The sequence below is a fragment of the Triturus cristatus genome, chromosome 4_2, assembly GCF_964204655.1.
Source record: "Triturus cristatus chromosome 4_2, aTriCri1.1, whole genome shotgun sequence".
NCBI classification, from domain to species: Eukaryota; Metazoa; Chordata; class Amphibia; order Caudata; family Salamandridae; genus Triturus; species Triturus cristatus.
The window spans coordinates 217455573-217483208 of record NC_140586.1 but is presented as its reverse complement, the minus strand read 5'-3'; the positions used below and the strand labels follow the sequence as shown (position 1 = coordinate 217483208).

The window sequence follows — 27636 nt, the reverse complement described above, 5'->3', positions numbered from 1 at the left end:
AAATTCATTAGCCATTCTAGGCAGGTACGACCGCCAAATGTGGTGCGACATGGAGCCGTTTATGGATCTACTACCAGACTCTACTCAGGAGGAGGCCAAGCAAGTCCTCATGGAAGGAGAGAGATGTTCCTCTGAGATCATTGACTGTGCTATGGACATAGCCTCTACCGCTTTCAGGGCTTTGGCAGGGTCAGCGGTCTTGCGCCGTCAAGGCTGGTTAAGGGCAACCTGGTTCCGTCAGGAGGTCCAAAACAAGATCCTGGACCTTCCATTTGACGGGGAAATGCTTTTTGGCAAGCATGTCGATGAGGCCCTGCAGAGCATCAAGAAGGACACGGACACAGCAAAGTCCTTGGGATCCTTAAATTATCGGAAGGTTCCATTCAGAGGAGCTCGTGGAAGAGGGTTCACTTCTTACAGAGGCAACCAGCGTCAGTATTCAACGCAGTCAGGACAATCATACAAGGCTCAGTACTCGAACCAACGCCAAGGTCAATCGGCGTCTTTCTCTCGTCAGTCCCAGAGAGGACGTCAGAATCGTCAGGGACGAGACAATGCCAAGAGGCAATAGCGGCCTTCTGGCTCTGACTACTGTTCCTCCCCTACCAAAGACACCGGTTGGGGGCAGGATTTCCTATTGTCTGGACAGCTGGGTCCTTATAACATCGGACCGGTGGGTTTTGAATATTGTTCAGAGTGGCCATATGTTGGAATTCCAAGATCTTCCTCCAACGAGAGCTCCGGACGCCCGTCCCTCAAAACATCTCCGACTGTTACATCTCGAAGCCCACCAACTATTCATCAAGGGGGCAATAGAACCGGTGCCTCTTTCACAGAGGGGCATGGGTTTCTATTCCAGGTTCTTCCTGGTTCGGAAGACGGCAGATACGTGGTGTCCTATACTAGACCTAAGGGAGCTCAACACCTATCTCATCAAGCTCTCCTTCAGGATGGTCACTCTCCAGGATATTCTCAGTCTACTAAATCCGGGCGATTTTTTGGCGTCCCTGGATTTAGAGGATGCGTACTTCCACGTTCCAATCCACCCAGCTCACAGGCAATATCTACGCTTCACAGTAGGCAAGAGCCATTTCCAGTTCAAAGTGCTTCCGTTTGGCCTTCGGTCTGCACCTCGGATATTCACGAAGATGCTGGCACCAGTCGCTGCTTTTCTCAGAAAGCAATCCCTAGAAGTGTTCCCATACTTGGACGACTGGCTCGTCAAGGCTCCATCGCTCAAGGCAACTTCTCAAGCCGTTTCAACTTGCATTCAATTGTTCGCCCACTTGGGTCTTCAGCTCAACAGGTCCAAGTCGGTGCTGATACCCTCCAGGTCGCAAAGGTTCCTGGGAGCGATTCTGGACACGACACTATGCACCGCTCGTCCGTCGGAGGAGCGTCAACGCAAGCTGATCACCTCCGCTCGTCAAGTGCTGCAGAGGAAATATTTGTCGGTTCGCCTGTACAAGTCCTTACTCGGATCGATATCATCCTGCATACCATTAATACCACATTGCAGGCTTCATATGCGTCCTCTGCAGGAGGAGTTAGACAAACAATGGCGCCAGGCAGAAGGGTCATTCAACGACAAGGTGTGGGTGACACCAGGTATGCGCAAGGCCTGCGAGTGGTGGCTGGTAAAGGAAAACATCGCAGTAGGATTAACATTCCGGACTCCACCGTCTCCTATGGTGGTGGCCACAGATGCCTCCTTAGAAGGCTGGGGAGCGGTACTCCAGGAGCTTCAAATCAGCGGTCACTGGAGTCCGGCACAAAGCTTAAACCACATCAACCTCTTGGAGCTGATGGCCATTCGCTTAGCCTTGCTGGCGTTCCTTCCCAGAATTCAGAATCGTGCAGTGCTGGTCCGGACAGACAATACGACGGCCATGCACTATATCAACAAACAAGGGGGAACAAGATCGCAAACTCTGTCCAAGGAAGCTCAGACGATCTGGGATTTTGCAATTTCTCACAAGATCAACCTACAAGCCGAGCACCTAGCAGGATGCCTCAACATCACGGCGGATGCTCTGAGTCGTCAGACGGAGGTGACTCACGAGTGGGAATTAGACCAAGCCACGCTGGAGGGAGTGTTCGAGGTATGGGGTACTCCGACCATAGACCTCTTTGCGTCCCCGGAGAACGCCAAATGTCGGTTTAACGCAAGCAAGGTTCTCCATTGAGGATCTCTGGGGAATGCCCTTTCGATTGTTTGGTTCGGCGCATTTTGCTACGCTTTTCCTCCCATTCCCCTCATTCCTCGAGTTCTCAGGAAGGTCAAGGCGGAACCTTGCAAGATGATTCTCATTGCTCCAGCGTGGGCCGGGCAGTTCTGGTTCACGGAACTCCTGCTTCTCTCCCAGGATCGCCCAATTCGCTTGCCGCTGATTCCAACTCTGTTGTCGCGGGATCAGGGACAGGTGCTCCATCCGGATCCGAAGTCACTACACTTGACAGCGTGGCTCCTGAATACAGAGAATTCCGTCATCTGAATCTCTCCAGGGAGTGCAGGGATGTGTTGTCTCAGGCGCGGGCGCCAAGCACTAATAAGACATACAGGGCAAAATGGAAGAGGTTTTGTCTGTGGTGCCAGAGGAGTAAACTCCATCCTTATAAATCCCTGCCACATCAGGTTTTACCTTACATCCTGTCGCTGGCTAAATCAGGTCTGGCGCACTCTTCGGTCAAGGTACATCTGGCTGCCATATCGCGTTTTCGACGAAAAACATCGGGCCATCTCTATGGTCCGCGAGGATTGTAAAACAGTTCCTTAAAGGGTTGTTTCGGATGAATCCTCCGGTCCGAGCACCTCCACCGATCTGGCAACTCAACCTAGTACTGGCTCAGCTCATGAAAGCTCCCTTTGAGCCAATTCACAGGGCGGACTTGAAGATCCTCTCATGGAAGCTAGCCCTCCTCTTAGCGTTGACATCGGCTAGGAGGGTTAGTGAACTCCAGGCTCTGTCCATAGTGGAGCCTTTTCTTCAGTTCAAAAAGGATGTGCTAATATTGAGAACCAACCCAAACTTCATCCCGAAGGTGCCTTCGGATTTTCATCTGAATGAACCCTTGATTTTGAATTCCTTTTTTCCACGTCCTTCTACACAGGCGGAACGAACATTGCATTCTTTGGATGTCCAGAGATGTCTGAAATTCTATCTCGAGCGCACACGATCTTTCAGGAAGTCTACACAGTTATTTGTTTCCTACAGTGCACCACGGAAGGGATTCCCTCTCGCTAAGAGTGGCATTTCCCGCTGGATCTCCAGTGCAATTCAATTCTGTCATCAGGCTGCGGGCAAACCTTTGGACAGAAGGCCCCGTGCTCATTCTACAAGAGCGATGGCGTCTTCAGTGGCTCTTTTTGCTGGAGTTGCTATCAAAGACATTTGCAGGGCAGCAACGTGGAGCAGTGTACACACCTTCACGAAACACTACTGCCTGGAGTCGGTGGGGCGAGATGACGCTGCTGTTGGTCAAGCAGTCCTCAGGAATCTTTTTCATTGAGAGGTGAGCTTTCCCTACAATCCCTCCATCCTGGTAAGCACATTTGGTTCAGTGATGATTGTTTTTTCTTGATTACCATGTACTAGTTTTTACTGTAAATTGAGATGGTTATGTAAGGCCAAGTGTCTACCAAAATGTGCTTTTGTGATTTACTGCTAGCTATTCTGATACAAAGCATGAGAATCTATGAAAGTTCCAATACTGGGGTAAGAAAACAAGTTACTTACCTGTAACTTTGGTTCCCCAGTATTGGTAACTTTCATAGATTCTCATGCGCCCACCCACCTCCCCTGGGAAAGCTCTGCCTGTTTACTGAGGTAGTGGCTGTTTGCACAACGGCTATGAAAATCTGAGGCTCTGAGCTCTCTCAGGAAGGTTCCAAGGGGTGAGGCTGTGCTGATTGGTCCTGGCAAAACTTTGGGCTCTTTTACACAAAGAGGGTGATATGCTACAAAATGAGATGAGGCCTAAGCCTATTTTCTCTTTTGTTTCTATGGTTATGATATTTTTTATTTACCAAGGCTCCCATTCCGACGACGGGGAATGATACAAAGCATGAGAATCTATGAAAGTTACCAATACTGGGGAACCAAAGTTACAGGTAAGTAACTTGTTTTCATTTGGCAGAAAACTGGATCCTGGTCCAGCAAGCTTACTTTATGTGTAAATCCATTCACAGTGCCGTAGCAAGGGGGGTGGGGGGAGGGGTACTCGCAGGATTTGATCAGGAGCACCCCCCCCCTCTTACGACAGCCATGGGCGGCAATAGCTGGGACTGCCACAGGCGGTAAAATGCCTAACCACGCCACTGTCCATTCAGTAGTTTTTGAGAAATTAAGGTTCAAAATGTATGTATACTACAAGCTGCGGGATTCCCTGGAGCTAACAGTTCTAAAAATAATATCTGAATGGCTGCCATTACATGAACAAAGATGTGATGGTAGTCATTTTAGGACTGGGGGATTCAATCCCCTGTTCAGAAAATAAAAAAGAAACAACATATAAGGGACAGGGTAGGGATATCATGCCTGCTAGTTCAGGCCACAAACATCATTTTTTAGAACAATTTTACTGTCGCCAGGCCCTGCACCCAACCTCCTTTTTTTTTATGGGGACATGGGTGTGTGACCCCTCAAGCCTCCAAGAGGCCCCGTACACCCGATCTCTCATGGCCCATATGATATTTAGGGCTCCTGGTTTTATGGTAATTATTTTTTAAACATTTCCATCTGTACTTATCTATATTTATTTTTGGTCATTATATCTTTATTTAATCACCTTTTATTTTGTCGCCAGCAAAAAAAGCTGACGCAGCTATTATTTTTTCACATTTATTTAACTAAGCAATGCACGGTTGTTTTTTATAGGTTTAGATAGATTTATGCAGATGTGTAAATGGGTTACTGCTCTTAACAAAGAGATGCTTTTGTTACTTGCAGTTAATAAATTGCAATCCTTCTAATATAGTACAGTGAGCTATGAAGGGCCTTATAACCCTCAGTGTCTTATGTAACACATCCTACACATTGATTTACACACATATGATTTATTGTCAATGTATAATGTGTGATGTAAAGCGATCTGACACCCTGCATTGGGATGAATAGCGCTGTAAATGAAATAAAACAAAATAGTGCTACTTAAATTGTTATTTGTGTAACTACTGGGACAGACCAACTCATCTTACATTCCTCAGGTGTATGCATATCTCTTGGATTCAGGGACTGAACAAAGTCAAAAGCATGCCTCTCTTAAGTACCTGTGACGTTATAAGCTGTGTGCATTTGCTTTCCATCAATTGCTTTTAGGTGTGTGTCTCCCCCACCTACCCTGCACCCCCTCATAGCTCCCCACCAGGATACTTAAACAAAAGGAGGCCTGATGGCCCCTTAACTTCCACCTTTGTTATGGGCTCAGCTGAAATCCGATTAGCTCTCTCCTCACCTGCACTTGGACAGGCTCGTCTTCTCCTTGCAGACAGCAGCAAAGTTAAACATATTTATTGGCATTTTTCCATTTCTATTTATAAATACAGACAAAGGAAACATATTTTTCCACTGGATTTATATGCAAAAATATATTTAAACGGAAAACCAGGAGCCTTAATTATAATTAGGGGAGGGGACGTAGCTCCCTTCCCTGAGTCTTAGTGTGGCCTCAGGAACCCCATCCACCGGGGCCGATCTTCAGTATTAAGGGACGGGGTGCACGCCCCCCAAACCTTAGAAGTGTCCCGGGGACCCCATCCCATAGGGCTGATTCTTAAACTTAGGAGAGGGGGCATCAGGCTTCCCTTCCCAATCTGCTTACCAGCCCCAGGGACCCCATCCCCAAGGGCCAGAATAAAGCAGTGTCCTGGTGACCCCATCCGACAGGACACTGCAGTTCTCTGTCTGGGAGACTGCCAGCATACCCTGCCTAAAAGACATGAATGTACCCTTGTGTAATGAAACTATTGCTCATCTAAAGTACTCCAATACCTTCAGGTCAAGTTTGCATTACATAAAAACAGCAAAAAAAATGATCGTCAATTATAAGATAGATCCACTTGATGACCACATTATTAAGGAAGCTGAATATTCGGGTTTTCGTTTTAGCAGTGACATTGCTCATAAATGTAATCTGAATTATTCTGAATTATGAAGAGTTGCTCTAAAAATATATCACCATGTTGGAAAATTGGCATTGTTTTGCCCATTTCATTGTTTGGGTGATATAAAGTTGTTAAAATTAATATATTGCATACATTCCTGTACTTGTTCCTGTCCATACCTCTATTGATTCCTAACCCTTTTTGTCGTAGGTTAGACTCTGTCAGTCATTTGGGAGTATTAAAGAGCTAGGCGCTATAAAATATTTTACATTGCCAATACAAAAGAGTGGTTGTGCTCTCCTGGACTTAGAGTTTTATTACTGAGCCATGATGGCACAAAGGATGTCCTGCTTAATCACTGAGGTTCTCCCTGATTGTTTCTTCTTAAGGTAGCAAAAGAGCTTTGGCAATGATCTAAATGGATATTTAATTAAATGTTTTGATCCGATTTACTTCAAGAGGGTACGGGTCAGGGTAATCACAGCAGTGAAACAGATCTAGAAGAAATGGTATCAAATGTTTACCATATTACACGTGCTTCAGTATACTCCTCCTCCGAGGTCACTTGTTTTCTTAGAACAGTGTTAATTATTACATTTGTGATTAAAAACATCTGTCGTTTTTTGTGCTGGCTAGAGTATTTAGATCATTTGAGGTCATGCAAAGGTCTTTTTTTATAAACCCAGACACATTTTTTTAAGTATATGCTTGGGATTTTTTCTTAAAGATGGGTATTCAGAATGTTGGGTTGAATAGTAGTGAATTGTTTGAATATGATGATATTATTCATCCTAGAACTATTTTGCTGGGTATTAACGAAAACGTACCCTGGAGTTTGGCGTCATTTATATGACCCATAATTACAATTGCTAGGTCGGGTTTCACACATGATTGGATTAGTCCTATTCCTCTGCATCTTAATAAATGGTGGAACTATAGGTGAATTTGTATCGAGCTTGAATGAGCTGTACAGCAGCTAAAATGCCCACAAGGCAGAGAACCTTTTGTAAGAACTTGAGGCCCAAGAATGAGTTTCATTTAAATCAGATATATTCAGGATGAACCTGTGATTTTTCTTTACGTTAATGAAATGTAATTATTTTGTCTATGTTAATTGTAAAAGTTAACTCAGTAGGATGGTGTAAATGAATTACGAGATGCTATTGTATGTAGGTACTACGCGCAATAAAAAAAACCTTGTGGGAGGGCTCAAACATGTCAACCTAGAAGGAGAGAGATCAGATATGGAGTAGAATCTGACTCACACAGCAGAGCAGAGGTACCAATACATTGTAGTTCTGCTCCTTAATCCTGACGATGGGTCCATCATGTCAATCAGAAAACGACAGTGACTCTTGATGTGTAAGATCTGATCTTTAAATCTTCTAAGGGTGGAGAGGATCAAATACACAGCCTGAGGAGGAAAGCTAATGCAAACATGACGTATCTTCTCCTTGGGAAGATAAAACAAATTTCACTAAGAGGAATGCAACATGAGACTGTTGAGCATCTGCTTCTTAAACCTTACAAGGGTCATGGGAACTAAACAAGTACCCCCAGAAGGTGAGAGACAAGAAATGATGTAGCTTCTTATTCATAATCCCTGTGAGCGGGAACACTGGCTAGACATGCCCAGCCAGCTTTACAGAGTGAACCCAACTGTATTTTGGTCACTTTCTCTAGGGTGTGCATAGCCAATCCTTTCCTCTTCTTCTGGTATGGGTTATACATCAGACCCATCTTCATTTTTGGCTGCTCTTCCCCAGGATACCCAATTCAAGGGTATCCAGTTCAGACTGTTTAGTCTTCTCTTTCTTGGGTTAAAAGAGCACACTCAGCTCTATCTTTGGCCACTCTTCTTCTCTGTCAACATATACTGCTCTTTTAGTGTCTTTGTCCTGTAGGATTCATAAACTAGACACAGCACTAGTTTTAGTTACTCTACTCAAGGGTGTACTTATTCCAAAACGTTAGCCTTCTTGTAGAGTTCATAGAGCACATCCAGTCCCATCTCTTGTCTTCTCCAGGCCATAGATATTTTGATTATTCAGTCTTTTCTTCCTAGGTTTTACAGAGTTGATGCCGCACTGTCTTTGGTCGGTCAGCCCTGAGGTGTATATCTTCTGATCCTTTACCCTTGTCTGTCTAGAGTTTCTAACCTGGATAAAGTTCAATTTTCATCAATCTTCTCCAGGCTTATAGATTCTGAACAAAATGGAGCAGAGTTGACACCGGACACGGACACATTTACGACTCACTATAGGAGTTGTCAGAAGGAGCCTTGAAGGAGTGATCAGAGTGACACATACACATGCTCCAGGGTGAAGGTATGCCCCCGTTGGGCATTTAACCGAGTTTTTAATAAGACAAGTGACGGTGCAGGGTGGATTGACAATACCCCATGCCCTGAAGAAATTGCCGTGAGTTTTCCCTAAGGCAATGAAACATGTCGGCATTTTTATTTGAGCAGACACACAGCACAAGAATAAAATAGCAAGCCAGTGTGTACTAGCTCACAGTTGTATATAGTTGTCACAGTACAGCTTTTTCTTTCACACACCCTAGCACTTTATCTTGTGGGTTGTTACCCATTCCTTTTCTCCAACACCTTTTCATTTTCTGGAGTGGTGGTAGCTGATGATGATATCTGAGGTAGCAGGTGAGTACCTTCCTGCTTTATCCTCCATGGTGGTGCTACCGTGAGGCACCATCACTCCATTTCCCACACTTTTTTTCCATCACTTAGGGGTGATAGAGACACAAAATTTGGGTTATGGAGACAATCTTTTTGCTGAAAATGTTTTTTATTGGTGAATAATACCTACATATAGCATAGATGGTGCAACCACTTGCTTCAAAAAATGTCTAATATATTTTGACAACCAGAATAGGTATCCAAACAGTATTTTCACCGCGTGAACAGGTCAATTATTGTTTATTATAGATTCTGAACCCTTAGACTTGTCTTCAAAGGGCTCCTAGAGGAGATCTAGAACCATATTAAGTCACTTACCTATAGGTGGTACTCCACTTCTGTAATCTTCTAGTGTTCATAAAGCACTTCACTGAATCAACCCTGCACGAAGTGATGTACTACTTGGGGAAGAGCAGCTAAAGGTGGAGCTACATATGTTCTAGAAAGCCAAGCAGAGGAGCCTAAAGCATTAGAATATGTACTTCCTGCGGAAGAGAGACCAGAGAGACCCCTGGATCCATTATCTTAATGCACAAAGGCAAGAGTAAAGGATTGAATGTGTACACCCTGGAGGAGAACAACCAAATATAGAGTTAGCTGTGCTCTATGAACCCCAAAAAGAAAAGACTCAATAATTATAAAAATGTACACCGTGGCGAAGAACGACAAAGGATGGAGGCTACTTAATAAACCATGTGAGAAGAGAAGATTAACAGGTAAGAACATGCACTCCCTGGATAAAAGCAAGTTAGACCATGATATCGATAGGCACCAGCACTCCACTCTTTCCTGCCTCCTTTCCTTGCATGCTTTCTATATCGACAGCTGGAGTAATTCACAACTTCTTCCATCTCGCCACTATCCTTGTTCTCTTTCTTACTGTCCTTACTCCCTCACACCTTTAGTTTCTCTTTTCCTATTTTTCTTTCCTTACGTGAACTTTTACCAGCGGCAGAAGAGCTTTCGCTAGAAAAATAAGACAATAATAACACCATGTTATAATCATTTTATTTTTCGCTAAAGGCTCTTTAGGTTTATGGCGGCCTGGGCTACCCACAGAGCCGGGGGAGGAGTGGTGGTGGGCACTTTCTAAGTGCACATGACTGTTTGGCCGGCTGTCTCCGGCCTGCCAAACCGCATGTGCTCTTAGTATGTTCTCCACCAGCTGTATTGCACAACCTGGCTGGAGAACATGCACAGTCTCCCAGCCCGTCTGTGCGCCGAACTGCAGCGCTCGGACCAATCTCGACGCTGCTGTCATGCTGGTGACAGAAGCTTTGTGATTGGCATGGGGAGTCTAGGCGCCTGGGTGCTTCCTGTTTACTGCGTTGTGGACAGAAGGACGGAGGAGAGGCGGCCACCAAGAAGGTAAATTAAATTTGCTTTTTTCCCCTTTATTTTAAGTGTCCCCGGCCCACCACTACTGTCCCATAGCAGCTGCTACGGACTTTTACCCAGCCTCTTTTTAATGCCTCACTTGTTTTCTTCACCATGTTTCTGTTCTTTATGTTTGTTCCCTCTTCATATCTTACCCATACCTATTTTTTTCTTCCTTCCTCTGCTCTTCTCTCCCCTACTTTCAGTCTTCTGCCTTTCACCCTTTCCATCTTTTCTTTCCACATTAGTCATCCCACGTCTTTCCCTTGCACCCTCCATTTCCCCCTTGCTCATCCGATTCATTCCATATTTTCTTTCTCAGTCGATTGCCCCCTTTGCCTTCCTTCCCACTCCACATCTTTCTCCTACACCGCATCTTTCTCTCGTTTCTCCGCGTTCCCCATCCCTGCTCCCATACCCTCTCGCGTGCTGTCACTCCTTTTGTCTACAGTTCATTCCCCACCTCACACATCTCCTCTCTTCCCTCTGTCCTTCCTTCATTTTCGATGTGCACAAGCCTGCTATTCGGCTTCGGAGCACACGCCTACCTACTTCTTGTTCCTTTACTTCCTCACTCCAGCCCTTCTTCTTTTCGACGCTTTCTTCCTCCCTCACTCTTTTCGCCTCCGTGCTTTCCTTACGTATGTTTTTCTCTCCTCTCTTTCCCTCTGTCCTCCATCTACCGCCCGCTCCCCTCCTCCCACTCTCCCGCAAACACTGACAGAGGGATCGATAGCGCTCGTTCGGTAATGGTGTAATTGCCGGGCCCTCCAGTCCCTGTGCTGTTCCACTCCATTATCCAGGGACAGGGACCTTATTACCGACACAGAAGGGAGACCTCACGACTCTATCAATGCGCCTCTGCTGCGGGAACTAGCGGCAGAAAACTTTAATTGCTGAGGCCACGAAACCGCGAAGCAGATCGTGCCACCGATACAAGCATCTTGTTTATCGCCGGACAGACCCTATCTCCGCGCGCGCAGTCCTGATGCACGCGGCGTGCGTGCCGACGCTCCCGGGACGCTACGTACGAGCAGGCAGGAGCCACGAAGCCGGTTTCTAACTTGTCCTGGGCTGGCCTTGTCCTAAATTTCGTTTTGAGTTCGCAATTCTTTGCTCCCCTCCTCATATCCTCCTTTCCAGTGAAGTTTGTTCTTCGCCTGTGCTTTTCGCAATGGGTTTTCTCATTGGTATTCCCGGTGTTAGTCTCTCTCTATTGGCCTTTAGGCTGTAGGCTCGGAAATAGACTTAAGTGGGAGGACTTGCAGGAGGAGGGGTTTAAGATGGCTGGTTTTGTTTTTAGGTCTCGGGACCATCCGGTCGGCAGACCGGAAGTCCGGAGATTTTCATGACTTGGGAGAAGAGGGGCTTGAACCCGCCCCTCTTCTGCCCTGTTCTCCATTGGCTGGCCTCGTAAATGCTGGCCAGCCATTGGAGAAGAGGTCCCGTCACTCCAATCATGCCCCGTCCTTTTCGGATCGGGGGGGGCGTGTTTTTTGCGAAAAGTCTCAGGGAGGAGACAACAGCAAAACACGCCCCCGAATCCGAAAAGGAGGCTGCCTTTCTCCGAGGCATTTCTGCTCTGCCTCGGAGAAAGGCAGTGGTGTGCTCGTCCGCTCCCCCTGCTGCTCTGGTCTCCTCACCTCTCCTCACCCTGTCCTGGCCGCTGCGCACACCTCTTACACTTGTTCCGGCTTACAATTACTTTCATTTTTCAGCTTTCTGTTTTACGAACGTAGTCGAAGGCGACCACGGACAGAAAAGGGGGATAGGAAAAGGTGACTGACTGCTCTGCCTTGTGTGCGCTGAGCTGCTGCCCTGTGTGAGCTGACCTGCCCCTTCCCCCAGGACTGACCTCACCGTGGACAGACCTACCGTCGATTCGCGGCAGTCGAAGCCGGGACTGGCGGTGTCCTTGGGTGTGGCCTAAAGTCAGGCCCTTCATCGGGTATGTGACTTCCTCGCCCCTCCATAGAAGTGAGCGGGGTGTGCTGGCAAGGTAGATCGGCGGCTTACTGCTCCTGCAGCTGGCGGTCCGAGTAGGAAGACACCGTATTTTCTGTCATTAGTAAACAAGTGTTCTTGAGCGTGGAGGACAATAGCACGGCCAGGACGCGCGCTGTAAAAGGAATAGAGCTGCATGGCGGGACACGCACGATAAAAGACCCCATCGATGTAGCAGACAGATGCAAGCAACCTAGTGTCGCCTCTACCCTCAAACACACAGAATTGCCTGCTTCACAGTCGGTTTCAGTTCTCAAATTGGCACGCGGCGCTGGTCGCGTCATCTGCACGTGGGTAAGTTTCCCTTGAATTTCAGAGATTCTGCAGTTAGCCTGAAACAATTCCCAAAGAGCAAAGGTATATAATATAGCGCAAACTTGACCCGCAGTTATTGGAGCGCGTTACATGAACACCAGTTAAATTACCGAAGGTCGCAATCACTTTTCAAGCACGGAGATCACGTGATTTGCCTAGAATCACAGGGTGTTGAGCCGTTCGAACCTGGTTGCCCACTCACTTCCAGTTTACCTTAACACAAAAAATGTTTTTCCATCCCTGAATGTACGCAGTCTGAATTTGTCTCTCACCCCCCCTTAGTGCAAACCCCCCTACTGCATGCCATGTTATGCTTTTGTGACATAAAAACCCATACAGTACGTACCTGCGCCAAGAAACCCCGGGGTGTTAGCGCGCTCTCTAAATCATTTGTAACATAACATGCATACATGCTACTATAATACTTAATTACATAAAACGCACGCACTTGCACTGCTGTAAGTGGCTTGGGAAGGATGACCGGCTGCGTCTGCCCTTTGAATACCTCACCTGTAACATACAGGATAGACTAACTACATCTCGGCAGTGCTTTCATTGATAAAAGAAATGGGCAGGCACTCACTCACCCAATTGAGTGGGCGTGTTGATAGGGCAGAGTTTGTAGTGGGGTTAAGGCTTGGGTGGGGCTTAGAGCAGGGCGAGGCTGGGAACATTGAATGGGATCAGATTTTCAAGGTGAATGGGACCTGTTCAGGAAACTATGGCGACCCTACTCACGAGGAACCAGGGTACATAGTCTATATAGAACATATAAGGGTTCTTGTGGATAATATGGAGAAAGCTTGATAATGTATGTGCACAGTGGCAATTACTGTTGGCAAAAGGATGCTGAAATGAAGACATTTATACAGCAAGCAATTACAAGACCAAATAGTGTTTGTACAAATATTGGGGATTCTGCAGGCAGGTGGTACAACAACCATGGGCACATGTGAGGGAACAGGACGCCAGGCGGCGCGGTTCAAGGTTTCTCAAGAGAACAACAGCACCGCAAGCAGACCCACGGGAACAAGCCAGGGCTGTGCTTCCGGGCGGAATGTTAGCCCCTGCACTCCCCACTGGTACAATTAGTTCTTGAGTAGATGTTCTATACTGTGTTACCTAATTCGCCTAAGAGAGAAATGCGTGCATACTAAATCCCAGCTCAGTTAATTTACACACTGCCTGATCTTGGGCACACGTGAAAAGTGATGCAACGTTCTGGTCTGGGGCCAGAGAGCCATCCGCTAAATGACTGGTCCCTTCACACGATGTGTGATCTAAGACAAGTCACTCACAGCCAGGGTCTCAGTTACTGGGGGGTGGATGGCTTGTCCAGACCCCCTCCATCCTTGTCAACATCTACGTAACTCTACCATTATTGTACCGAAATGTTTATTGGGAGCCATCGAAGCCGGCTCTGGGAGACTAGGACAGCGGTTCGTAGTAACTTTGTTTACTCACCACACCGTTGACCAGGAATTCAAATAGTTTGCTTTTGGTGGCCTTGCAGGCCCCTCCGATGGCCTCCTATGCAGCCATACTTTCCTCCCTAGTCTTCTTGGCTCGGAGGCTCTCCGTTCTCCATGTACTCCCCCTTCTCTCCCTACTTTCAGCCCGGCAGGGTCTCTCACACTTGTGTGCGAGGAAGGGGGGCAGCGGGGGTCCCTCAGGGTGATTCAGACAGCCCACTGCGCTGGACTCATCGCCACATTCCTCTTCCTCCACTGATTACAAGGACGGCTGCCAAGCGAGAGAGCTCAGGGGAGGGGTAGTGTTAAAAGTGGCTATGCTGAGCAGTGCAGCTTAGGACACCGTGAGGGGGTATATACAGACGGAGGGGAAATAGTACATATTTACATAGCATGGTCTTCTCGCCATTACTGGGGTTCTCTTGCTTTCAGCCCGGCCTTCAGGGTATTGTTGCACTCAGGGGCGGTGATTTGGGGCCTGGGGGCCAGGGAGACTGCAGGCCTGTGATGTGAAAAGCGATACAGTCATGGTGCGGCCTTAGAGTGGACAGAGGGAGCTTCGTGAATGGGCTGCGAGGGACAGGAGGGCAGGGCAGAGAGATGGCTGTCGGATGCCAAGAGCAGCTGAGACGGCAGCAGCTGGAGGAATGGTGAACCGAGAGGCCAAGGTAGCGAGCCACTCACCCCTCTCGGCGTGCCTTCGACCGTCATCTTGAGAGCTTCAAGTACTGATGGGACTGAGCATGGAAGGAATCGGGACATACTCGACTTGCCTAAGGCCACTAACGAAACATTGGAGCTAACTGGTTGGTACCAAAGGGCACTTTATTTCTATCTCAATGTATAGTTTTGTAAAGGGCTAGGCCGGTTAGAAAATTGCTTCGCAGCAAGCGCAGACTCGAGAACCAAGTGGTGGCATAGCCTACTAACAGCAAATTAACTGGATGTGGCTTAAAGGCTAGAGTGGCTGACTTTTGACTTTGAAGCTGGGGAACAAGTTTTGAGTCTGGTGGGAGTTTCACACATCCTGTGATTCTGGGCAAATCACTTAATCTCCTTGTGCCTAGAAATGAATGTGTCCGTCTGTAATGCTGCTGGTGCTCCTGTACAGTGCTCGGATACCTTAGAGTCGAGTTTGCGCTATATAAAACTGCAAAAAGAAAGAAAAAAAATGCTGTTGGCAGCCAAATCTAATGTTGAATAAAATGGCAGGGAGGTGGGGCATGCTACAGGGGGCTAGGATAGGTAACTTTAAGCACTCTGGCTTGGGCTCCTGTGATGTACATCTGACACAGGGGAGTAGTTTAGTCAATATTAATACCAGGGTGCAAGTCTGAAATTTCTGTACCCAAGTAAAAAAAAAACAAGCATTTACAATGCAATGGTCTCGGCATTGGTAAAGTTAGAGCTATTGGCATTGCTCAGGACATTATTTTTGTTTATGTTTTTTGTTTTTAAAACATTTAAAGAAACGGCATTGTCATGAGCAATGCCAATAGCTCTAACTTTAACAATGCCGAGACCGTTGCATTGTAAATGCTTGTTTCAGATGAAGCGTTAGACTATTAGAAAGTGGCAGTCAACAAGGAGAATAGAAATGAGGGCCATTTCTTATTTTTGGCTGACAGACATACAGTTTTACAGGCCTGTAGCAGGGTTTGGACGTTTAAGGGGGGAATGGACTTCGGTCAGACCTAGTTCCAGGATTCTAGATCTAGGAGCGCCATGAAGCAGCATAGATGGGCCATAAAGACAAATGCAACAATGGGAACAATGTAAACCTTTTACCTTTCCTCTCCGCAGGTTGGGTGCTCATTTGTGCTCTGTCTTCCCCAGGGCTTTAAGAGGGCCAGGTCTCACCGGTGCTGAGCACCGACAGTTTTTTAAAGGGGGCCTCGAAACGGGTCTCTATCGGGCTCTGTTTTGTGCCCTGGCACAGGCGGTCCGTTTTTTTCCAGACTGTAGTGACAGCAGGCACATCAATGTGCGTTGCTCACGCTACTGAGAGTCATGCCAGGTGAGTGTTCTAGGGGAAGGGAAATCTTTTAAAGAGAGTCATTTTATCTCTGGATTTCCCTTCTCATTTTCAAACTCAGGAGCAGCAACATTGTCCTGGTGTCACCAGGGCTTTAAGTGGAAGCTTTTTCAACATAATATACAACAAGCCATATTTGCTGCTTATTTATCTTCTGCAGTGGCCGAAGTGGGGAAAAAAAAGTAGGGGAACTGTGGGCAGAGAATCAGAAGGCGGGAATAACTTGAGGATTGGATCAGTGGGTGGAGTTAGAGGTGTGGCCAGAATTGGAAAAACATCCCAATCTTTAGTATTTGTTTGGCATTTCACTGACCAGTTACAGCTTATTATGTTATGTAATACAACCAATGGATACACATGATTATTTAACGATTAATATGAGTTATTGACATTAAAATAAATTCACAAAGTGGGAAATGTTTCTAATCACAGAATGTCCCAAATATGCTTAAACGTGGAAGCACAAGCCATTTGTTTCTGAGCCATGGAGTTTCTGTCAGCAATATACACAGAGACAATCAATTTTACGTGTGTAAATCACTGTATAGGAAATGTAACATAAGACAAAGGACTACAAGGTGCAGGAGTCACATGACAACCATATTAGTAGGCAGTATAGTTTAATAGTGATTGAGCTGGAGAAACACAAACTCAGAATTTACAACTTAATACCATTATTGGGGTTCTCTTTAATAATTATTATTGATTTCTATCCAAATGAACACTTTTTGAAACATTAGGCTAATCAAAGGCTTAGGGAAAAAACCACAAAGCTCTAGTTTATACCTTGCAGTTTGTATGCAGCTCTTAGATGAAAGTTAATAGATCACTGTTCTTTGTTAGGATTTTAACTTATAAACTGCAAGTAGCAAAAGGATCTTACTGACAAAAGCAGTAGCCCACTGACCTATTTACAATATGTGCACTTTGTGATGGGCATGGTACATGTTCTTAGCAGCAGGCACATTAACCCTCTGCGCTATCTTTCCATGAGTCAAAACTTCCACTAGACAAAACTCTGATCTCGCTCTAGTAAGACGTTTACTCACCGGAGTTATCATGTCATTTTTATTATTGCCAAAAATTGCTGTAGGCCAGGAAGGAGGCAGCAAGTGCTTTTAAAACCATAATTTACAACGCCCCCCCCCCCCTCCCCTCAAAGTCAGCACCCGTTGCAGTCACACCGGTCGCACCGCCCTGGAGCCGGCTCTTCTCAGGGATCCTGTGACCTCAGTGACAGAGTCACTGTTGATCTAGGGTCTGCTACTTCGTAGGCCTGCCCGCAAGACTGGAGGTGAACTTCAGTATGGATTGTGGTGGGCAAGCCTTCAAGGTGAACCCACACTTGCCACCGCTAGGGTCCACCTGCTGGTGCTAAGACACCAGGGCTTTTCCGGTTTTGTGGGGCCTTCTAAGGTCTAGCATGGGAATGTACTCCCTCGGGGGAGTGGTCTGGGGGATTGTTCTTGAAGGCTGAACCTGGTTCCCTAGTTCTATATTTGGCAGCTCTGCCCCCAGTGCTACATCCGCTCCCTCACTGAACACCATACTGCCACACTGAGAGAAATTCACACTGCCTTCAACTACAATCCAATTTGACCTGCTATAAACAACTGGATGCGACTCAGTTCAAATTACGCACTAGGCAAGAGCGATATGCTGCCTAAAGGAAAAAGTAACATCATCCTGGTAAAAGCAAACACTCATAGGGAATGAAAGATTAAATAAAGCATGTGAAATGTAAGCAGAAACAACATGGTGAACTTAACCCCTTAGACGCTCATGACGGAGCGGTTCCGTCATGAGCGTCGGTTGCGCTGTGCGCATGACGGAACTGCTCCGTCATGGCCCCGCCCGCGCACAGAGCCTTCAGCGCGGTGCGGAAATCTGCGCCTCGCTGAAGGGGTTAACGCTTTTACATTTATGCAGAAATCAACGAGTATTTTTGCCTGAAAGCTACAGGGCCCAGAAAGGACCCATTTCAATGTCCGCTGTTTATATGCTTACAAAACGTAAGCAGTATGGTTTAAAAAGACCACGGGCATATCATCAAGGACCTGCGATAATTATCGCTAAGCGCACTTAGCGCTAGGATAATTATCGCCGGGTAACGTGGAACTTTATTGCTGAGATAGCGTGCTATTAGCAACGCTTATCTCAAAAGCGATAAAATTCCAAGCGCTAACTGCCAAATGTGAGATTATCGCTGGAAATCCAGCGATAATCTCACAAAGTTTGGCGATAGCTTGATGATAGGGCAAGGCATACTTAGCCATGATATCCACCTTACATCGGATATCATGGCTAAGTCAGTCTTGAAGCAGGCGTAAGGAAAGTAGCGATAACAGAGGTTATCGCTACTTTGCTTGTCGCTCTGCAGGTTAGCGTGCCCATTGATAATTGGAGAAATGTCGTTTAGCGACATTTCTCCAGTTATGTCAGGGCAGGAACGCCCACTTTGCATCTCAAAGCTGGGCGTTCAATAAACAGGCGCTAATGCAAGGATTCACGTGAGAATGGACGCAAAAGCGGCGATAATTTTATATCGCCTCCTTGATGATATGCCCCCTGATTCGTGAACACAAAGCCGCCGTACACATTTTGTTTTCCAATCCACCCATCAACCAGGTATGGCAAACTTAGTAAAGTGACGCTAATGTTTTTGGGGATTGTATAAAACCAATCTGGCCACTTTAAGAACACTCCATCTTGCTTTATCTAGTTATTGATTTTTAGTATTATGAACCCTTTTATTTCCGAGGCTGCACTTTGGAATTTAAAAATGTCAAAACGGCATTTCCATCAAAAGTGGTTTTCTTTTTTGCATCCATTTCACAGGGGAACAAATGAACGACAGGAAGAAAGAGAGGGTGAGAACCATTTCTTGAGTCAGGGTTTTCGGTATGTGAGGAGGAGTTAGACAGACAGAGAGGGAATAAGAGAATTCATTAAATCATTTGGTTTCACAACAACCAGTTGTCTAAACACACCGTGGAACCGCAGATGTGACTAGAGACACCCTGGCTTGACACATTAGAGTGAGAGCATGACATGGGTGAGGAAGCAAACACCCGATATGGTCGGCACAGAGAGAATGGGAATACCAGGGCTTTAAGTGGGATGAAAAAACTGGGGAGTCTCTCAAAGGGGCGAGGCCAATGTAATTAAGGGCGTGGCTTAAAACATGTAAGCTAAAAATCTGTGCTTAGCATAGTGTGCTGCTGGACTTGTATTTTGCTGTTTCTGTCCCTGCATCCAGATATATGATACAACAAGTAACATCATACCTACAAGAAGTCAGGACTATTGGCTTTGTCAATGGTTGTTAGTGTCAGAAGATCAGTGGTCGAAGTGGGCGGGATCGGCAGGGCACGGCGTGCCCCTACTTCTTTAATTCTAAAGATTCCGTTCCCCTACTTTTTTATTTTGCACATGCATCCCGGGACGTCAGAAATATCCAAGGCCTGCAGAGTGGGCTCAGCATTAGTGGCTGTTCGGGGACGGGCGGGGAGCGGGGAAGGAAAAGATCTCCGTCTCTTCCTGCCCAGACAAGACAAGGACAGTGTCTGCTTCTGCTCTGATGCTGGCAGCTGCCCCCCCCCGCCCTCTTTCTTAGGTGGGTGACATGACGTCCCCTCTGTTTGTGGTCGTAAAAGTGATTTGTGGCTAGTTCTCATTTTTAAGTGTTGTGTGTTGTGCACACCCTTGTTTGGAATAAATGTATATGCTGATTCAAAATTGACTTGTATTCCTAGTTTGTCAGTAATTGTATGCGCTTAGCGTGCTGGTCGGGGATTAGGCTGCCTACCTCATGTGAACTATAGTAAGCAGGTGTACCCAATCACTTGTGACCTTGCTGCACAGCTTGAAGTTCTTTCAATACAATTAACAAATTTATACTGCAGTGTACATTCAATGAAAATATATTCAAATCAATTCCACTGTAATTTTTATTTTGGATCACTGCCCACTTATTTTGTAGTAATTTCACACAGAACAATATTCAATAAATCTTACATTAATATAAATAACTACACAGTAAACCTTTTAAAAATAACATTCCTGATTTGTTTTCCCAACAAAATTGGCGTTCCTTCAAGAACATTCTTGTAGATGCCCACTGCATTTCGGGATAGAGACCCCTTCTTCAGGGGCCTCTGTAAACATAAGGAATGGAAATACTCTTAGAATTGTAGTTTTATACTACTTTTGGGAACGTTGTATTTACACAATTGCACATCTTTATCAAGACCAAAATATTTTGCAACCACCTCAAGGAGGCTTCAGAGACGGCCGTAGCACATACCTGGTACTTACTTCGTCTCTGAATGATGTGCAGAGGCTAGTGGACTATGGTTTAGAAATTAATGTATCCTTTTGAACATTACGACAGCCTATATTACCATTGACCAATCACTGTTGCTTTACAGATTGCAGGGTGTTAGCCTCAATAATCTGCCCAAACATGGCTCCACTAATTTTTCGGCAGAATACGCCCAGCCGTTTTTCTACTTTCAAGTCAGTTCCAAGTCAGGTTAAATAGGGAGCACCCTAGGGTCTGCCTTCCATGTACTATGTATCTTTATATTTATTACTTTACTTCTAATGCAGCAACTCCAATGCACTACCCTATATCTCACCCTATAGCTCTCTCAATATATCCTCTACCTCCACCCTCTGACTCACCCCAAACCCCATTTTACCACTATGAGCCCGCAAAATAACCCTCCTCCATACCTTTTTGCATCATCTCATACCTCTTTTACTATTCAGATTTCCCAGACAAGCCTTTCTAAACCCTTCCCTCATCTATCCCCCTGTACCCATCCCAAACCTCCTCCTAATGCTACGAGCTCCCAAAAAAAGAAAAATAACCACTTTCTAGACCCTTCCCTCTTCTATCCCTCCACTATCCTTTTCAAATCAGCTAACAGACTGACATGTCCACAGCTCAAAGTAATTTAATATTTTCCAATACTAATTCCCCACTAATCCTGTTTGGGTTCTGGAGTAGCATGCTACCTGCCGAAAAGTGCTTCAACACCTTATCAGGGGTAGCAAGTGCACTCTTCTATCCCTCCACTACCCTTTTTTAATCCAAATAACAAACTCACATGTCCACTAGTCAAATGAATTTCATATCTCCCTATACTAAATCACCACTAGTCCTTTTTGAGTTCCGGAGTAGCGAGCTACTTGCCGAAAAAGCGCTTTGATGCCTCGTCAGGGGTAGTAGGCGCTATATAAATGCAATTAAAATTGCAATTTTTTAATATTTACATGTTACTGTTAGCCTCCTTGCTATATGCTAAGGGAGTACGGTTTTGCATTTAAAGGACACCCCAACTAACAGCTGTGCAGGCAACTCTCCCACATGTATGTCATAATTGGTGTACACAAATGAATGGCCTCTAATATTATTACATTGAATCCATAAAAAATGGAACTGCTGATTATAAAAAATGCCATTGACAAATGGAGCCCAACTTGCTGGCCCCAGGGATTCATACCCTCCCCCACTTAAGTCATCTGAGACGTGGGTTTTAGATTTGGGGCTTTCCTTGGAAAAGCAGTGATACAATGGTAGTCAGCTTCAGTGCAAAATCCTCTTCTATGTTGTACCACGGTACCACACCCTCAGTAGATGCAGCCATAGTCCAGCCACAGTTGCTCTATGGAAATGCTATCTACCCAGGACTGCCAGAAAAACCTTTGACAAAGCTTCAGCATGTACAAAATGTCGTTGGCCAGCTACTGACTGGTGCCAGACCTAAAGATTATATTTCCCCCACCCTAAAGATGATTTATTGGCTACCTGCCAAGGAAATGTGTTGTTTAAAGCCCATGCTGCAATTCATCTCCCCCATCCTGGCTTCAAAATTAGACTGTTCTTTCGTTAACTTGATATCATGATGCAGCGATTCTTTTGTACACTTTTCATTTATTCTTTATATAATACCACAAGTTAGGTATAAAATGCTAACAAGGCATATGTTCAAAATGTATGCACATTTTCCTTTACATTTCTTGGTCATCCTTTTCAGATTCTTTCTTTCATATCACTTAACTACCTTGTGATGGTTGACTGCTGATCCTTTTATTATAGAGGGTGGCGCTCAGGATACCCCGCTGTTCACTTGTGCTTTCTGGAGGGATGTGAGAATACTACTTTCCACGCTGCTGATTTCACCCCTGTACCCAGGCTCTTACATCACCCAAAGAATCCCTTGTTATCTTGCAAGTTAAGCTGAGAGTGTGGCTTCAGGCCCATGTGTAGCCTTTTTAAACAAGCATTTGCAATTCAATCGGTCTCGCATTTTTGAAAGTTAGAGCTATTAGCGTTGTAAATGATAATTTTGTTTACTAGAGGAGTTAGAGGACTAAGAATTAGGAGTTACCACTAGGAAGAGAGACAACAACTCTTTTTTAATAATGTATGACGTTACAACGCATACATTTACAATGCATGCCTTCACAATGCAGTTTTTACATCGCAACATCCTTTACAACGCATTCTTTTACATCGCATGCCATTACATCGCTTTTTCAGAAACAACTTTTACAACGCATTCCATTACATCGCATTATACCTTTACAATGCATACCATTACAATGCATACCATTACATCGCATTTAAAATAAGTGTTGGATTTTATAGGGGCAATAATACTATTCTAACTCCAGTTAGTGCAACAGTAGGGTAAGTGTTGGATAGTGTAAGGGTACTATGCGTTGTAATGGTATGCATTGTAATGACTTGCGATGTAATGCCTGCGTTGTCGTGACATGCGTTGTAATGACGTGCGTTGTAGTGACATGCAATGTAATGGCTGCGTTGTAATGACATGCGATGTAAAGGATGTTGCGATGTAATGACTGCTATGTAAAGGCAGTGCGATGTAATGACTGCGTTGTAAAGGTTGTGTCCCCTTTTTTAACATCACTTCTCGAATGAAAGACGCTTACCATGCTTACCTGTTATATTTATTCTACTCTATGTTACACTATGTAGCCCTCTGATGCCTCCAGCTAAGTGCTAAATATACATAAAGGAATCTTTGTAGGCACATTTAGTGCTTCTTCCGTGAACTTCTTCAATTAAAGCATGTTAGGCCATTAACACGAATAAGCACAGGAATATTTGGGGATTGAGCGCCAAGAAAATGTAGTTAAAATAAGAGGCAAGTGGTGTGATATAAAGCACACCTGGCCAATACATTTCTTGGGGAAGTTTGGAAGCTCTTTCTCAAGGACATTATGAGAAAATAAGTGGCAAATATTTTTTAAAGCACATTAAGTCAGAAAATTCATGAAAATAGATAACATTCAATTTTAGAAAAGGCATTGAATGCTTTCTTACCAAGTAGGAATTGTTCAAATCACTGTAGCAATAGAAAATGAGTGGCTTGTAATGCAGCAAAAAACTGGGGGAACTTAGGGTCATATGCACAAAGCATTTTTGCCACCAGAAACTGCCCGGATCACAAAATCGTGCCGTTTGTGACATCAAAAATGCTTTTGCTGATGTACAAGCACCTGAACTGCGCTTCTCCAGAATCGTAGTTTGGATGTGGAAATCACTATTTGGAAGGGGCGCGTTTAGGGCGTCTCTTCCAAATAGCGATTTCCAGTGTTATGTATCAAGGATTTGCGACCAAAATGTGGCTGCAAAATCTTGATATTTTACCACCAACTCAAAGTTGCTGGTAATGCATTCACTAACTGGAAGGGTCCAGGGTCCCCCTGGGACCCTGTCCCCTATGTGAGTGTTGGAAAACATTTTTTAAGAGCTTGCTCTTAAAAAATGAAAACAAAACGTTTCATTTTCTATTATTGAAACGCATCCCATTTTCCTTCAAGGAAAACGGGCTGCATTTCAACAACAAAAAAGTACCTTTATTCCAAGGCAATCAGCAGGCCACCATCCCTGTGATGGCAGGCATACATAATGGGTCGCAAACTGCAACCTACCTCATTAATATTCATGAGATACGTGAATTTACGACCCACTAGGAATCAAAAGTATGAAACAAAAGTTTAATACATCAGGAATAGGGATTTCCAAGCAGCGATTCGGATAAAATCGATATTTGGAATTTGCTATTCCTACTCTTTGTACATCTGTCCCTTACTACAGTGAGGGGAATGACAGGGGATTACTAAAGGCATGACTGTGGCTTCATGCCTTCAGGCAGCTGATAGATTGCCTAAGTGAAATGTAATGGCAATCAAAAATCCAATGCACATAAGAGAACTAACACCAAATTTAAACACTGCTCCATGACACAATGTCTATTGTTGTTCCCGTACCAGTTATTAGCCCATTACAAGTTATGCATCCAAAATTAAAATAGCCTCATAAATTAGGCAAATATGTACCAGGGAGCTGCCATCGAAATCATACGTTGTTCAGCTGCACAAACATCCGTAAAAGTGCAAGCTACAATACAATTGGCAGAGTATTATTAAAAACAGTTAAAAAGATAAAAATGTATACAATTAGTACAATATAGCAGCAGTGTAGTAAATAAGAACTAATATACTAATAATATATTATCATAATATAATAATAATATTTATAATAGAACTAGGGTCAATGGGCCACATATAGCAAACAATTTTGCATTCGCAAACAGCAAAATAGCCTTTCAAGATGTATGGTAAAGACCTTGTAGTCACAATTTTAGGTAATTGCAAAAATTGCGATTACCTTAAATTGCAACTAAAAAAGGGAATTGCGATTTGTGATTCCCTCAGCACATGTACCAAGGATTTTCTAAATGCAAACTGTGCATTTAGGAAATGCTATTACCTTCGACTCCAAGTCGATTGTAACCATGTGCAAAGTTTTGCATAAAAAATGCTTTTTTTAAAAGTGCCATGTAGCACACACATGACTCTATGGCATGTGTGCAATTTACATGTGCACATTGTTTTGGGGGGGAGTGCTTCGGGGGCCTTAGGTCCCCAGGCACCCTTGGTATTGCATTTCGGAATTTGCAATTACCAATTAGGTAATCACAAATTTGGTAATGCTAAACCATTCGCTCCTGTGGGCGTTTAGGCCCATAGAAACAAATGGAGTACTATTTCCAAATAGCAATTACCTAATTGTGAATATTTAGAAATTGCTATTAGGTAATCGCTATTTTCTCACAAACCATTTTGCATTCCTTGAATAGTGATTACCTAAAATTTACTAGTTAAGGAATGCAAAAATTGATTTTTGATACATGTGGCCCAATATCTCTTTCTAGTGCGCAAGCAACATGTTATGTCATTTAGGACTGTACAGCACAACTCTGTGCTTCCCAATTGCTGTAGTAGTGGAAGAGCCATCTTATATGATCCAGTGTTTAAACTACACAGAAAAGGAATTAAAAAACATTACCTGTGAGTTACATAACATTTACAGAAAAGAATGAAGTGCAAGGTGCTCTGTTGGGATCTACCATCACAGGGACAAAGGGGGAGAGAAAAAAAACAGGTTCATTGAGATGGGAAAGCCACTAAAAAGTGTACAAGATTAAAACTTAGTCTTGTGAGAAGAAACCTGGAACTTTCTTTTGGAATGTATTGAAGGTACGCCTCTTATACAAAATTTGCTCTAATGTTCCAGCGAGGTAGACCCAGATCACTCTACTGCAGTTCATTCCTGTAGCTTCTAAAACACTTTTTAAAAAAACAGATCTTTAACCATGTAAGAGACTAATTGTAATGAATTCTCAAGGTCTAAAAACAAGTCTGGGATTCCTAACTCATTGGAGGTTTCTCTAATGTAGGTCAACCATGGGATTCTCCCAACATTCTCTAGAGCTACGTAGTCCATTAAAATTGCTTTTGTACAGTGGGCTTCAGGTTACTCCAGACTTTTAGTCATATTAATTAAGGTTGCAGTTTCATGTAAAATCCAAGCCCACCTAGGTGTGGCAACAATCGTGAGAGAGTATTGTGGGAAGCATTCTGATAAGGCTATTATCGAGAGATTGTATAGGACTGACAACAATATATTCCAAAGTCCAACACCAACTGTGCCAGAAGGCAGACATTTACTTTTGTAGATCTGGACATTTTCCTTGACTGTTTTATGACTAAGGGGCTGATTATGAGTTTGGCACTCTGCCGGACTGCCAAACTCGTGGTGGCATGGTTGGAACCACCACAGGTCCACCGCACAGCCACAGTTTTCATGGTGGTGAGCCCGCTATGAAAACTGTGGCGATGAAGATGCTAGGGCCCCCTGTTTTCTCAGGGCCGTGGGGTGCATGCAGGGGGGCACATGTGCCCCCCTGTATGCATTCACCCCAGTTCCTGCAAAGCATGGACTGCACCAGTCCATGCCATGCAGGAACGGGCTTTGGCGCTCCGACAGTGCTGCCTTGCTAAGACTCACATATGGGTCTTGGCATGGCACCGCCACAGGGCTGCCAAAGCACCGCCTGCCAGACCAGGAAGAAACTCCTAATCTGCTGAGCGGTGAGCAGACAACTTTGGTGGTGTGGGAGCGGGGTGGTGGCGTGGCGGTCCACTGCCACACTACCATAGTCGTATTTAGGCCCTAAGTCTTTGAGCAAACTGAAATCCTGCACCTACTGATTTCTGGAGTTGGAGTAACGAAGTGTTTAGCTAAATTTGCATTTAAAAGCTGTGTTAAATGGGATTCCTAGATAAGTAAAGTTAGGGACCTTGGCTACCACTTTACCTGAAATTGTGAACTTCCGGGATTTAGCAAATTTAGAACCACATTTCATAACAAATGATTTAGAAAGGTTTGTCTTCATGCCCAAATCAGACATGAAAGTATTAAAAGCATCCAGCAATCTCTAGTCCGTTGGCAGTTCTAGCTATTTAGACTGCGTCATCCAGGTTTAGAAGAACTGGAATAGGACGGGAACCTATCTTAGCCATGTCTTCACCCTTCTTGCACAAAAAGACTTCCAGGCCATTGATATACAAAAAACAAAAAAAGTGCTAAAACACACCCTTGTCGTATACCAACACAAGAATTTATTTTAGATGATAGATTAGCCTCTTTACTATATCAGATCTTGGCAGATGTTTGCCAGTTTAACTGGCATAATAAGTCAATAATGAACCTGTCACACACCATCCCTTCCATGATATTCCAGAGCTTGGGTCGCTGCACTGAATCGAAGGCACAGATGAGATTCATAAAAGCTATATGTATGGGTTCTCTCCTAACCTTGACATATTTTCGTGGAATGAGGTAAGGGTTAATGTTTTGCTCCACCGTTCCAACCCCTGGACCAAACCCTAGCTGTACCTCAGGCAGAATCTTATTCTCATAAGCACATTCTTTGAATTTTGATGAAAATCACCCTACCCAAGATTTTAAAAGTGCTGTCCAACAATGGGATAGGGCGGTAACAGCTAACTTGGATTTATCCCCCCTTTTTAAAAATGACTATGAGAACTGGCTCTTGTCATTATGGAACCAGTGGGCATATTATAGCATCTTTTAAGACCCTCAGGACAATGGAACCCCAAAATAAGAGATCCTCTTTAAATAAATTCACAGAAATCCCGTCCGGTATACGGCATTCCCTGCTAGGCTACTCACAATGGCCAAATTCACGCCATTGATGTCAAATGACAGGCTAAAATAAATTACCCC

General features: G+C 44.6%; 1 protein-coding gene across 1 annotated transcript in view; it reads left to right on the top strand.

The window, feature by feature from the left end:
- The window catches only part of CACNA1I (calcium voltage-gated channel subunit alpha1 I), a 580458-nt gene that overhangs the window by 83795 nt on the left and 469027 nt on the right, over positions 1 to 27636 (top strand). The gene's annotated exons all lie outside the window — the stretch shown is intronic.